Genomic DNA, 14574 nt, shown 5'->3' on the forward strand with positions numbered 1-14574 from the left:
AGTGATAATGTTGGAATTATGTCGTGTACATATGTAAGATGATAATTTGATTGTGCGAATGTCAAACAATGCGGTTGTCGAATGTAGAGTTAAGAAAGCATAAGTATGTGTATATTGTGCAAGCGACTAGGCGATCATATAGTTGTATGTGTTATACGACATTATGTATGAAATTAATATGATGTCATTAATATGATCTAAGTGGTTGACAAATCATGTCGTATGCGTGTTAGTGGAAGTCAATGTAGATAAGAGTTGGAAAAATGTATGTTAATATGAATAAGTATAAATACTAACATTATTATGGCATGACGGCATGAAAGAATAGGGACCACACTAGCATGGACCAAGCATGGAAGGCCAACGGGTCAAGATGAGGCAAGGAAGCGGTTATGAACACGGATGCACAAGGTAAGTGATTTCCGTAATCACTTCGTAGTACAAGTAAGTAATAAAGCGTTGTAATGAATTAAATATGAGGTTTGAGGTCAAATATGTGTTAAAGTCTTTCGTCGTAAATGATGGGTTTAAGGTTGACCAAAATGCCCATGATGGGTATTTTGGGGTAAACGAACTTAAAAGTGGTTTAGAAGCAAGTTATTCGATTAGAGTAATGTTTTGGACAAGTATGGAAGTGGGGATGATGGTTTGGTCAGTCATAGACCAATTAATGCGCGAATACCCTTAACGGGTCAAATAGTTAGAAAATAGTTAAGTCGAATGTATGTAAGTTAAGGATTTCCGTAATCCGGAGGTAAGATTTTAAGTTCATATGATAGAATGTGAATTTACAAGCATGTAGGAAGAAACGGGAGGTCAAACGGGTAAACGGTTCAAAAGTTACGTGCGTTTTAGTACGTACGGACGACGAAACGAACCTGCAGAAAACTGCAAAAACCAGAGGGCGTCGCCGACGGGTAGGGTACCCAAAGGTGGGATCCTAAAGAATATGTAGTATTATGGTACCCAAAGGTGGGATCCTAAAGAATATGTAGTAATATGGTACCCAAAGGTGGGATCCTAAAGAATATGTAGTAATATGGTACCCAAAGGTGGGATCCTAAAGAATATGTAGTAATATGGTACCCAAAGGTGGGATCCTAAAGAATATGTAGTAATATGGTACCCAAAGGTGGGATCCTAAAGAATATGTAGTAATATGGTACCCAAAGGTGGGATCCTAAAGAATATGTAGTAATATGGTACCCAAAGGTGGGATCCTAAAGAATATGTAGTAATATGGTACCCAAAGGTGGGATCCTAAAGAATATGTAGTAATATGGTACCCAAAGGTGGGATCCTAAATTAAGAATTTCCTTAAGTAGATACGTATGAAGGTATGTATGTATGTATGTATGTGTGAATATAAGTGGTATGTATGAATGAATGTATGTATGTATGTATGTAGGTGTGTATGTAGGTAGTATGTGTATGTGTATATATATATCCAAGTGAGTATGTACGAAAGTGTGTGCACGTATGTAGGGTTGTGAGAAGGCATGTAATAGGTATGTATGTAGACATGTATGCATGTATGTATGTAGGTATGCACGTATGTAGGAACGTACGTATGAATGTAGGTACGTGGGTTTGTAAGTAGTTATGTGTGAATGGATGCACATATGTAAGTATGTATGAAAGTATATACGCATGTATTCAATGAAATTGAGTATTGACGATAATAATAATGTGCCTTGTGAACGAAGTGTAACGCAGGTAAAATGAGAAAGTCTCACCACGGAATGTACGATCAGATGGAAAGCTGGGATGTAAAGAATTAACGGAATAAAAGTAAACGTGAATAAATCTTGTATGTTTATAATGCGTACTAATGTTATGAATTTAATGTGGTGAGCGCAGGTAGTACGAGTCATGAGGATCATCAAGGAACAGAGATCGAGGATCGAGTCACTAGTGAGATTGTACGGGAACGTTGATGTATATAATGTAGTAAACATAAGCTATGTTTTTACTTAGTAAATAAGTCGATTGATGGATTTATGTGAAAGAGTTATGTTAAAGTTAATTTTTAAATAAGTTAAGGTGTTTATAATGAAAGAAAGTTTATGGCTTGAACTTCCGCTGCGACTTTTAGTCAAATACGTATTAGGGTCTTACATACAGATTAGCTCCGACGGAAATGAAAGAACTGAGGACCCAGTTGGATGAACTGCTGGCGAAAGGTTTTATCAGACCTAGTTCATCTCCCTGGGGAGCACCAGTCCTATTTGTAAAGAAGAAGGACAGATCGATGCGGTTGTGCATCGACTACCGAGAGCTAAATAAAGTTACCATAAAGAATAGATATCCTTTACCAAGGATCGATGATCTATTCGATCAGCTGCAAGGAGTAAGCTACTTCTCAAAGATCGACTTGAGGTCGGGCTATCATCAACTAAGGGTCAGAGATGAAGATGTACACAAGACTGCATTTAGGACTCGCTATGGTCATTACGAGTTCCTAGTGATGCCTTTTGGGCTCACAAATGCACCGGATGCATTCACGGATCTCATGAATCGCGTCTGCAAGCCGTATTTGGACAAATTTGTCATAGTCTTCATCGATGATATACTTATATATTCCAAGAACCAAGCGGACCACGAGAAGCACCTCCGTTGCATTCTCGAATTACTACAGCGTGAGAAACTCTACGCCAAATTCTCGAAATGTGAATTCTGGCTAAGAGAGGTTCAGTTTCTAGGTCACGTTGTAAGTGAGCGTGGTATCCAAGTGGATCCCGCTAAGGTAGAGGCGGTCATGAACTGGCAAGAGCCAAAGACGCCTACCGAAATTCGTAGTTTCCTAGGATTAGCAGGATACTACCGGAGGTTTATTGAAATTTTTTCAAGGATTGCTGCGCCCTTAACTTCCCTGACCAAGAAGAAAGAAAAGTACATTTGGGGCCCAAAGCAGCAAGAGTCCTTCGAAATACTGAAGCAAAAGCTAAGCAACGCACCTGTGCTGACATTACCAGAAGGAACAGATGAATTCGTAGTTTACTGCGATGCATCACACACGGGCATGGGGTGTGTGCTTATGCAGAAGGGCAAGGTGATTGCCTATGCTTCAAGGCAATTAAAGGTGCACGAAAAGAATTACACCACCCATGATTTGGAGTTGGGTGCCGTTGTATTTGCACTGAAGTTGTGGAGGCACTACCTTTACGGTATTAAATTTGTGATTTATTCTGATCACAAAAGCCTCCAGCACCTGTTCAACCAGAAAGAGTTGAACATGAGACAACGCCGTTGGATGGAGACCCTGAATGATTATGACTGCGAGATCAGGTACCATCCCGGCAAGGCGAATGTAGTCGCCGATGCCTTGAGCAGGAAGGAAAGGGTAAAACCTATTCGAATCAATGCCAAGAGCATTGAAGTCAAGAACAATTTGATTGAGAGGATATTAGCTGCACAGCGAGAGGCTGTGTTGGAAGCTAATTACCCTAATGAAAAGCTGGGAGTAACTGAGGAGCAGTTGACTCTTAGCAAGGATGGAATTCTTAGGCTGAACGGACGTATATGGGTTCCGATTTATGGAGGACTACGAGATGTTGTTCTCCAGGAAGCCCATAGTTCCAAATACTCAGTCCATCCTGGTGCTGACAAGATGTACCAAGACTTAAAGGCAAATTATTGGTGGATAGGCTTGAAAAAGTCTGTAGCCGCCCATGTAGCAAAGTGCTTGACTTGTGCTCAAGTCAAAGCCGAGCACCAAAAGCCGTCTGGCTTGCTACAACAGCCTGAACTTCCCGAGTGGAAGTGGGAATGCGTAACTATGGACTTCATAACCAAGTTACCCAAAACCAGGAAAGGAAACGATACAATATGGGTCATAGTCGATAGGCTGACTAAATCAGCTCATTTTCTACCCATCAAGGAGACGTATAGCTCCGATATGTTAGCCCAACTTTATGTTGATAAGATTGTAGCCTTACACGGCATACCTGTGTCTATTATCTCCGACAGGGATACTAGATACACATCTCACTTCTGGAAAAGTTTCCAGCAATCTTTGGGCACGCGTCTAAACTTTAGTACGGCTTACCATCCACAGACGGACGGTCAAAGTGAGCGTACTATCCAAACGCTAGAAGACATGCTTCGTGCATGTGCGATCGATTTAGGTGGTAACTGGGATAAGAATCTACCTCTGATCGAATTCTCCTACAATAATAGCTACCACACCAGCATAAAGGCTGCGCCTTTTGAGGCATTATATGGTAGGAAATGTAGATCGCCTGTTTGTTGGGCGGAAGTAGGAGAGGTCCAATTATCAGGACCAGAGATAGTTTTCCAGACGACGGACAAGATTGTCCAGATCCGGGAACGTCTCAAGGCTGCCCGCGATAGGCAGAAGAGCTACGCTGATCCAAAGCGTAAGGATTTTCACTTCGAAGTGGGTGAAAAGGTATTGCTTAAGGTGTCACCCTGGAAGGGGGTGATGCGTTTCGGCAAAAAGGGCAAGCTGAGTCCGAGATACTTAGGACCTTTTGAGGTCATTGAACGTATCGGATCAGTTGCCTATAAGTTGAAATTGCCTGAAGAGCTCAATGGAATTCACAACGTGTTCCACATCTGCAATCTCAAGAAGTGCTTCGCCGATGAATCATTGGTGATTCCGCATACAGATGTGCATATAGATGAGAGCTTAAAGTTCATAGAAAAACCTTTGTCGATTGAGGATCGACAGGTAAAGAAGCTTCGCAGAAAGCACGTACCGATTGTAAAGGTCAAATGGGATGCTCGTAGAGGTCCTGAATATACGTGGGAAGTCGAAGCTACAATGAAAGAAAAGTACCCCTATTTATTTGAGTAAATCTCGGGTCGAGATTTATTTTAAGGGGGTGAGGATGTAACACCTTGAATTTTTGTGTCCAATAATGTGTGAACACGTGTCATTTGTTTACACGTGGCATTGATATTAAATAAAGGACTAATTTTGACAAACCTTGAAAGTATATAAATTCGAGGGTTATAAATGTCAACAAGGGTAAATATACTGTATAGTAACCCTAAATAATGCTTGTACCTTCAAACGAATAAATCATAGATCGTACGGAGGCGAAACGCGGAAGAAAGTGAGAGATTACGAGCTACAGGGGTTAACTTGTAACGCCCCAAATTTCATATCTTTTAATATAAACTATATGTATAATGCCGTAAGGGTAGATGGTAATTTTAGACTATTACAATAATAATAGTCGGTTAATTTTGCTAGTAAGTCTAATTATTTAGAATGAATAAAACTAAATAAGAGGAAAGTAACTTGGTTAATGGTTAGATATGTAAATGACATGTTATGAAAACATGAGGGGCTGAAAGTGAAATATGGCTATGAAAATAATAAAACACAAACTTTTAGCAAATGGTGGGCATTTTATGTGTGTGTGTGTCGAGTTCAAGCAGGAAAGAAATAAACAAAACCCACCTCTTCAACTACATGTAGAAATTCAGCAAATTGAGGATGAAATAGGACAAGATTCTTATGCATGTGATGAAATTCTTAATCATCTAAGAGTTCTCTACATAAGGTATGTTGAAATTTTTAATTTGGTGAAGTTGTATGAAGTGGGTTATGATTAATCCGTGAATTTATATGAAATTAAGCATGATTGTGTGTTAGAATCACCAAATAGAACTTGTGTTGGGAAGGATTTTAAGTAATTTGATGATTAGAAGTGAAACCCACTTCTATGGTGAAGATGATGACATAGGTGTTTCACCCATGTCAAATCCTTGCTTGAATCATCAATGTGTATGTTGTATGTAATGGACTATTGCTAGATAGGTTGAGTATGGTATGTAATTTAGTTCATTCTAGTTTCATTTGATGAATTATGTATGAACTTGGAAGATCATGCATAAATTAGTTGTACATTGTGCATAGCTAGTAGTACGCACGCCAAGTGTTTGATGAAATGTCTAGGTGAAGTTAGGATGTGAGATTGTATGAAATGGCTTGACATATATGAATGAAACATGATAATGATGTAATTAGTAGTATACTAACTTGAGGAATGTGCTTTAGATGGAACTCATACAAGAATTCGGGTTGAAGGTATGTGTTGGTCAAGACTATGCATTAGAAGCTTGTACATTGTGCTTGAACGGGCGATGCTCCCCATGTGTTTTTATTAATCACTTAATTTCAATCAAGAAGTGAATGTGTACTAAATATATAATATATGACCATGCTAGTAAAGGATGATGTTATGAATTACGTTAGGTTGTCTAACTGAACAATGTGGTTGACAATTTATGTTGTATGCGTGTTAGTGAAAGTCAATGTAGATAAGAGCTGGAAAATGTGTATTAATATGAATAAGCATGAGTACTAACATTATTATGGCATGACGACATGAAAGGATAGGAACCACACTAGCATGGACCAAGCATGAAAGGCTAACGGGTCGAAATGGGGCAAGGAAGCGGTTACGAACATGGATGCACGAGGTAAGTGATTTCCGTAATCACTTCGTAGTACAAGTAAGTAATAAAGTGTTGTAATGAATTAAATATGATGTTTGAGGTCAAATATGTGTTAAAGTCTTTCGTCGTAAATGATGGGTTTAAGGTTGACCAAAATGCCCATGATGGGTATTTTGGGGTAAACGAACTTAAAGGTGGTTTAGAAGCAAGTTGTTCGATTAGAGTAATGTTTTGGGCAGGTCTGGAAGTGGGGATGATGGTTTGGTCAGTCATAGACCAATTAATGCGCGAATACCCTTAACGGGTCAAATAGTTAGAAAATAGTTAAGTCGAATGTATGTAAGTTAAGGATTTCCGTAATCCGGAGGTAAGATTTTATGTTCATATGATAGAATGTGAATTTACAAGCATGTAGGAAGAAACGGGAGGTCAAACGGGTAAACGGTTCAAAAGTTACGTGCGTTTTAGTGCGTACGGACGACGAAACGAACCTGCAGAAAACTGCAAAAACTAGAGGGCGTCGCCGACGGGTAGGGGTACCCAAAGGTGGGATCCTAAAGAAATATGTAGTAATATGGTACCCAAAGGTGGGATCCTAAAGAATATGTAGTAATATGGTACCCAAAGGTGGGATCCTAAAGAATATGTAGTAATATGGTACCCAAAGGTGGGATCCTAAAGAATATGTAGTAATATGGTACCCAAAGGTGGGATCCTAAAGAATATGTAGTAATATGGTACCCAAAGGTGGGATCCTAAAGAATATGTAGTAATATGGTATCCAAAGGTGGGATCCTAAAGAAATATGTAGTAATATGGTACCCAAAGGTGGGATCCTAAAGAATATGTAGTAATATGGTACCCAAAGGTGGGATCCTAAAGAATATGTAGTAATATGGTACCCAAAGGTGGGATCCTAAAGAATATGTAGTAATATGGTACCCAAAGGTGGGATCCTAAAGAATATGTAGTAATATGGTACCCAAAGGTGGGATCCTAAAGAATATGTAGTAATATGGTACCTAAATGTGGGATCCTAAAGAATATGTAGTAATATGGTACCTAAATGTGGGATTCTAAGTTAAGAATTTCCTTAAGTAGATACGTATGAAGGTATGTATGTATGTATGTATGTGTGAATATAAGTGGTATGTATGAATGAATGTATGTATGTATGTATGTAAGTGTGTATGTAGGTAGTATGTGTATGTGTATATATATATCCAAGTGAGTATGTACGAAAGTGTGTGCACGTATGTAGGGTTGTGAGAAGGCATGTAATAGGTATGTATGTAGTCATGTATGCATGTATGTATGTAGGTATGCACGTATGTAGGAACGTACGTATGAATGTAGGTACGTAGGTTTGTAAGTAGTTATGTGTGAACGGATGCACATATGTAAGTATGTATGAAAGTATATACGCATGTATTCAATGAAATTGAGTATTGACGATAATAATAGTGTGCCTTGTGAACGAAGTGTAACGCAGGTACAATGAGAAAGTCTCACCACGGAATGTACGATCAGATGGAAAGCTGGGATGTAAAGAATTAACGGAACAAAAGTAAACGTGAATAAATCTTGTATGTTTATAATGCGTACTAATGTTATGAATTTAATGTGGTGAGCGCAGGTAGTACGAGTCATGAGGATCATCAAGGAACAGAGATCGAGGATCGAGTCACTAGTGAGATTGTACGGGAACGTTGATGTATATAATGTAGTAAACATAAGCTATGTTTTTACTTAGTAAATAAGTCGATTGATGGATTTATGTGAAAGAGTTATGTTAAAGTTAATTTTTAAATAAGTTAAGGTGTTATAATGAAAGAAAGTTTATGGCTTGAACTTCCGCTGCGACTTTTAGTCAAATACGTATTAGGGCGTAACAAGTTGGTATCAGAGCCCTGGTTTGAGCGAATCAAGTACGAGAAGATAAATACTTGAACTCAAACCTGTGTGCTCTTGTGATAAAGAACCCGTACAATCCACGACTCGATCAAGATCTAAAGGTAGAAATGGAATGAAAGCATGTATGAATACATTCATATAAAGAAACTAACGGTTTTATATGTGCAAGGTAAACATAAGTGTCTGAAGAGGATGGTCGTGGATGCAGGATAGGATGAATACTAAGGCTGGCAAAGGTGTAAATAAGCTAATGAACCCCAGGTACACACTATTAATATGTATGGGTATCAATGTTGAAAGAAAAAGGAAGAAATCTCCTTGGGAAGGTAATTATTAAACGAAAGGCAATGATGTGGTCTTGGGGAAATTTTAGAAATGTGCACGAAACTGAAACCCATTTCTCGGACATAAGGCGATGATTACACGAAGGCACGAAACTAGTATGTGGATTGCGCACCTGGCCAGTACGCAAGAAGCATATGACGTTCGTGAGACCGTGGTAATCATCGCAGGTGTGTCCGGTAGAACTGGGTAACAGGTGGGCGTGTGGTGAAATGGGTAGTAAGACTCTCGGGAAATTGAGAGTACTATGTAAGAGTGAAAAGTATGAGTGATAAGAATGAAGAATGTTGAATCCGTAAGACAGTACGGATCAGCAATGTATGAATGAAATGTTTGAATCCGCGAGACGGATTCAAAGAATGAAAGATGCGAATGCAATGTTTGAATCCGCAAGACGGATTCAAAACATAGAAGGTACGAAAGGTATGAATAATGCATTCGAATCCGCGAAACATATTTAAGGTATAAAAGGCGAAACTAGTCTACATAAGAAGTGTCGATAGTTTGACCGTGATTGTGTTAAATGAGTCATATGGGCAAATGTAAAGTAAAGAAACAAAAGAATGATCGTAATGAGCATGCAGACCTAAGTTATAAAACGAAAGAAGGAAGTTTTGAACAAGGTATGTGTTAAATGTGTTAGAAATCGACTCTTAGAAGTCAGAATGAATGACGGGCTATGACCCAGACAATGGTTTAAGTATGAACAAAAAGGGTAAATTTGTTAAGAATACTAAAACGATGTAATGAATGTTTTTGTAAGTAAGCATGAATGGAAGGAAGCACGAATGTGTACTTCAATGCATCTATGATAAGTAAGAAAATTCAGTTTAACCTTAAAAGGTCAAACTGCAAAGGTTGACGAAATAAGTAACTAAAATGAAAGGATTGCGTGTAAGAAATGGAATGTAAGATGTGTTATAGTATGTACGCAGGAAATATGTAACAGAATTATAGGTGTGTAATCACCTAGTGTTATGAATGTTTGAATGACATATGCTAACCGCCGATGTTGTTGATGATAATGTTAGAACTATTGATGCGATGAAACCAATCGTATTGGTGAAAGGACGTGCACGAGCGGAAGCTCATAACACGAAGGAATGAAACTTGGCCTGTACGGCTAGTGCACGAGGAGAAGATGATCGATCAGGGTTGCGGATCGTGGTTGGGAAATGAAAAAGAGGTTAGTAAAATGTCTAACTCATGATTGGAGAGATATGAACTGTCTATACACGTGAATTAAGTAATGCATGAAGTGAAAGCGATAGTAATGTGAAATGAACGGAATGATTTAAAGATACTATAAAGGTATGCAAGGTATACGTAAATGTAGAAAAGGTAGATTAAGGTTAACGTTAAAGTTAAGCATATATGAGTATGTATAGCTTTCGGGTAATGGTTAAATTCTCGTAAGATGAAATACATGATACACATACGTATGTAAACTAAATAATGCACGAAGTGAGAATAATTGTAAAGTGAAATGAAAAAGGATGGTTAGAAAGTAACGTAAAGGTATGCATGGTACAAGTAATTGTAGAAAACGTAGAAGGATGATCACGTTAGAGTTAAGTACATAGGTGTGTGTGATTACAAGTCAAAGAAGTATGTATATTGAACCGTGGTTGTCAGACCAAGGAAATGACAATGATATGCGAAATTATGATAAGGAAGGTATGGAATTGTTAGGGAGAAGTCAATGATATGAATAATGAAATAAACATGAAAGAAACATTAATAGGAATGTTTTTGAAATTGAATGATAGTCATTGTGATGAGCTCGTGGTTGTGTCGAGTACATGTAAAGAAGGAATAATTGGTGTTAAATAAAGGTAAGAAAGGTTTCGGGGACGAAACCTCAATTAAGGGTGGTAGACTTGTAACGCCCCAAATTTCATATCTTTTAATATAAACTATATGTATAATGCCGTAAGGGTAGATGGTAATTTTAGACTACTACAATAATAATAGTCGGTTAATTTTGCTAGTAAGTCTAATTATTTAGAATGAATAAAACTAAATAAGAGGAAAGTAACTTGGTTAATGGTTAGATATGTAAATGACATGTTATGAAAACATGAGGGGCTGAAAGTGAAATATGGCTATGAAAATAATAAAACACAAACTTTTAGCAAATGGTGGGCATTTTATGTGTGTGTGTGTCGAGTTCAAGCAGGAAAGAAATAAACAAAACCCACCTCTTCAACTACATGTAGAAATTCAGCAAATTGAGGATGAAATAGGACAAGATTCTTATGCATGTGATGAAATTCTTAATCATCTAAGAGTTCTCTACATAAGGTATGTTGAAATTTGTAATTTGGTGAAGTTGTATGAAGTGGGTTATGATTAATCCGTGAATTTATATGAAATTAAGCATGATTGTGTGTTAGAATCACCAAATAGAACTTGTGTTGGGAAGGATTTTAAGTAATTTGATGATTAGAAGTGAAACCCACTTCTATGGTGAAGATGATGACATAGGTGTTTCACCCATGTCAAATCCTTGCTTGAATCATCAATGTGTATGTTGTATGTAATGGACTATTGCTAGATAGGTTGAGTATGGTATTTAATTTAGTTCATTCTAGTTTCATTTGATGAATTATGTATGAACTTGGAAGATCATGCATAAATTAGTTGTACATTGTGCATAGCTAGTAGTACGCACGCCAAGTGTTTGATGAAATGTCTAGGTGAAGTTAGGATGTGAGATTGTATGAAATGGCTTGACATATATGAATGAAACATGATAATGATGTAATTAGTAGTATACTAACTTGAGGAATGTGCTTTAGATGGAACTCATACAAGAATTCGGGTTGAAGGTATGTGTTGGTCAAGACTATACATTAGAAGCTTGTACATTGTGCTTGAACGGGCGATGCTCCCCATGTGTTTTTATTAATCACTTAATTTCAATCAAGAAGTGAATGTGTACTAAATATATAATATATGACCATGCTAGTAAAGGATGATGTTATGAATTACGTTAGGTTGTCTAACTGAACAATGTGGTTGACAATTTATGTTGTATGCGTGTTAGTGAAAGTCAATGTAGATAAGAGCTGGAAAATGTGTATTAATATTAATAAGCATGAGTACTAACATTATTATGGCATGACGACATGAAAGGATAGGAACCACACTAGCATGGACCAAGCATGAAAGGCTAACGGGTCGAAATGGGGCAAGGAAGCGGTTACGAACATGGATGCACGAGGTAAGTGATTTCCGTAATCACTTCGTAGTACAAGTAAGTAATAAAGTGTTGTAATGAATTAAATATGATGTTTGAGGTCAAATATGTGTTAAAGTCTTTCGTCGTAAATGATGGGTTTAAGGTTGACCAAAATGCCCATGATGGGTATTTTGGGGTAAACGAACTTAAAGGTGGTTTAGAAGCAAGTTGTTCGATTAGAGTAATGTTTTGGGCAGGTCTGGAAGTGGGGATGATGGTTTGGTCAGTCATAGACCAATTAATGCGCGAATACCCTTAACGGGTCAAATAGTTAGAAAATAGTTAAGTCGAATGTATGTAAGTTAAGGATTTCCGTAATCCGGAGGTAAGATTTTATGTTCATATGATAGAATGTGAATTTACAAGCATGTAGGAAGAAACGGGAGGTCAAACGGGTAAACGGTTCAAAAGTTACGTGCGTTTTAGTGCGTACGGACGACGAAACGAACCTGCAGAAAACTGCAAAAACTAGAGGGCGTCGCCGACGGGTAGGGGTACCCAAAGGTGGGATCCTAAAGAAATATGTAGTAATATGGTACCCAAAGGTGGGATCCTAAAGAATATGTAGTAATATGGTACCCAAAGGTGGGATCCTAAAGAATATGTAGTAATATGGTACCCAAAGGTGGGATCCTAAAGAATATGTAGTAATATGGTACCCAAAGGTGGGATCCTAAAGAATATGTAGTAATATGGTACCCAAAGGTGGGATCCTAAAGAATATGTAGTAATATGGTATCCAAAGGTGGGATCCTAAAGAAATATGTAGTAATATGGTACCTAAAGGTGGGATCCTAAAGAATATGTAGTAATATGGTACCCAAAGGTGGGATCCTAAAGAATATGTAGTAATATGGTACCCAAAGGTGGGATCCTAAAGAATATGTAGTAATATGGTACCCAAAGGTGGGATCCTAAAGAATATGTAGTAATATGGTACCCAAAGGTGGGATCCTAAAGAATATGTAGTAATATGGTACCCAAAGGTGGGATCCTAAAGAATATGTAGTAATATGGTACCTAAATGTGGGATCCTAAAGAATATGTAGTAATATGGTACCTAAATGTGGGATTCTAAGTTAAGAATTTCCTTAAGTAGATACGTATGAAGGTATGTATGTATGTATGTATGTGTGAATATAAGTGGTATGTATGAATGTATGTATGTATGTATGTATGTATGTATGTATGTATGTAAGTGTGTATGTAGGTAGTATGTGTATGTGTATATATATATCCAAGTGAGTATGTACGAAAGTGTGTGCACGTATGTAGGGTTGTGAGAAGGCATGTAATAGGTATGTATGTAGTCATGTATGCATGTATGTATGTAGGTATGCACGTATGTAGGAACGTACGTATGAATGTAGGTACGTAGGTTTGTAAGTAGTTATGTGTGAACGGATGCACATATGTAAGTATGTATGAAAGTATATACGCATGTATTCAATGAAATTGAGTATTGACGATAATAATAGTGTGCCTTGTGAACGAAGTGTAACGCAGGTACAATGAGAAAGTCTCACCACGGAATGTACGATCAGATGGAAAGCTGGGATGTAAAGAATTAACGGAACAAAAGTAAACGTGAATAAATCTTGTATGTTTATAATGCGTACTAATGTTATGAATTTAATGTGGTGAGCGCAGGTAGTACGAGTCATGAGGATCATCAAGGAACAGAGATCGAGGATCGAGTCACTAGTGAGATTGTACGGGAACGTTGATGTATATAATGTAGTAAACATAAGCTATGTTTTTACTTAGTAAATAAGTCGATTGATGGATTTATGTGAAAGAGTTATGTTAAAGTTAATTTTTAAATAAGTTAAGGTGTTATAATGAAAGAAAGTTTATGGCTTGAACTTCCGCTGCGACTTTTAGTCAAATACGTATTAGGGCGTAACATAACTGTGTCAACATGTTTAATTATACCTCTGAGTGACCCTTAACGTTCCCAAGGCTTCGTAACTGTATTATACGCTCACTAGAATATACTGTATAAATTCCGCGAAGTTCCGTCTTAAAACAAGAGAGTTATACTCGAATTCGTATGTGAAGGGTTAAAAGCGTCAACAGTGAAAGTTAAGACTTTCCAAATAATTAATAAATTAACCGGGGACTTTATAATGCGGGTAAATAACACGAGGCCCCTATCGGTAAATAAACGAGGGCCAAACCGCAAAGTTACCCCTTCGAACTCGAAAGGTCAGGTAAATCATTACGAAAGATTTCGTTATTAATTACCAGGATTTCGTAATCATTTCAAAAGATTTAAAATTTCTGGAAACCAAGCCTCTCGCGACCCGCGTGATGGTTAAGATTAAGTTGAGGCGGGCCGCGAGCCTCCTGTTTTACGCGTCTGATATATGAACCTTAGGCGACCCGCATTATAAACGCATGGAACTTCCATGCGGGTCGCGTAAAGCGCCCAGATGCAGAAAGTTGTAACTACTTGCCTTTTGGAGCCTTTGAACGATCAAACACCAATGAATGAGGCATGGGCACCCTACACTTGACCCATATCACTTAGGGACACCTGCCCATGATCCATGATCAAATGTAGACTGAGTTGTGATGATCTTAGGAGCTTTCTTTGGCTATAAATAGCAAACTTATGTGCATAACATTCACACAACTCA

The 14574-nt window shown here is 37.9% G+C and overlaps 1 long non-coding RNA gene across 1 annotated transcript; it reads left to right on the forward strand.

Annotated features, from left to right (window-relative positions):
- Nucleotides 1–8341: 8341 nt before the first annotated feature.
- On the forward strand, nucleotides 8342–11867 carry LOC118486657. The gene is made up of 3 exons (XR_004879368.1): nucleotides 8342–9874; nucleotides 10908–10992; nucleotides 11827–11867. It is a non-coding gene; the product is annotated as an uncharacterized LOC118486657 (long non-coding RNA).
- Nucleotides 11868–14574: the final 2707 nt, after the last annotated feature.

This window comes from Helianthus annuus, chromosome 14, assembly GCF_002127325.2.
Source record: "Helianthus annuus cultivar XRQ/B chromosome 14, HanXRQr2.0-SUNRISE, whole genome shotgun sequence".
In the NCBI taxonomy this organism is placed as follows: domain Eukaryota; kingdom Viridiplantae; phylum Streptophyta; class Magnoliopsida; order Asterales; family Asteraceae; genus Helianthus; species Helianthus annuus.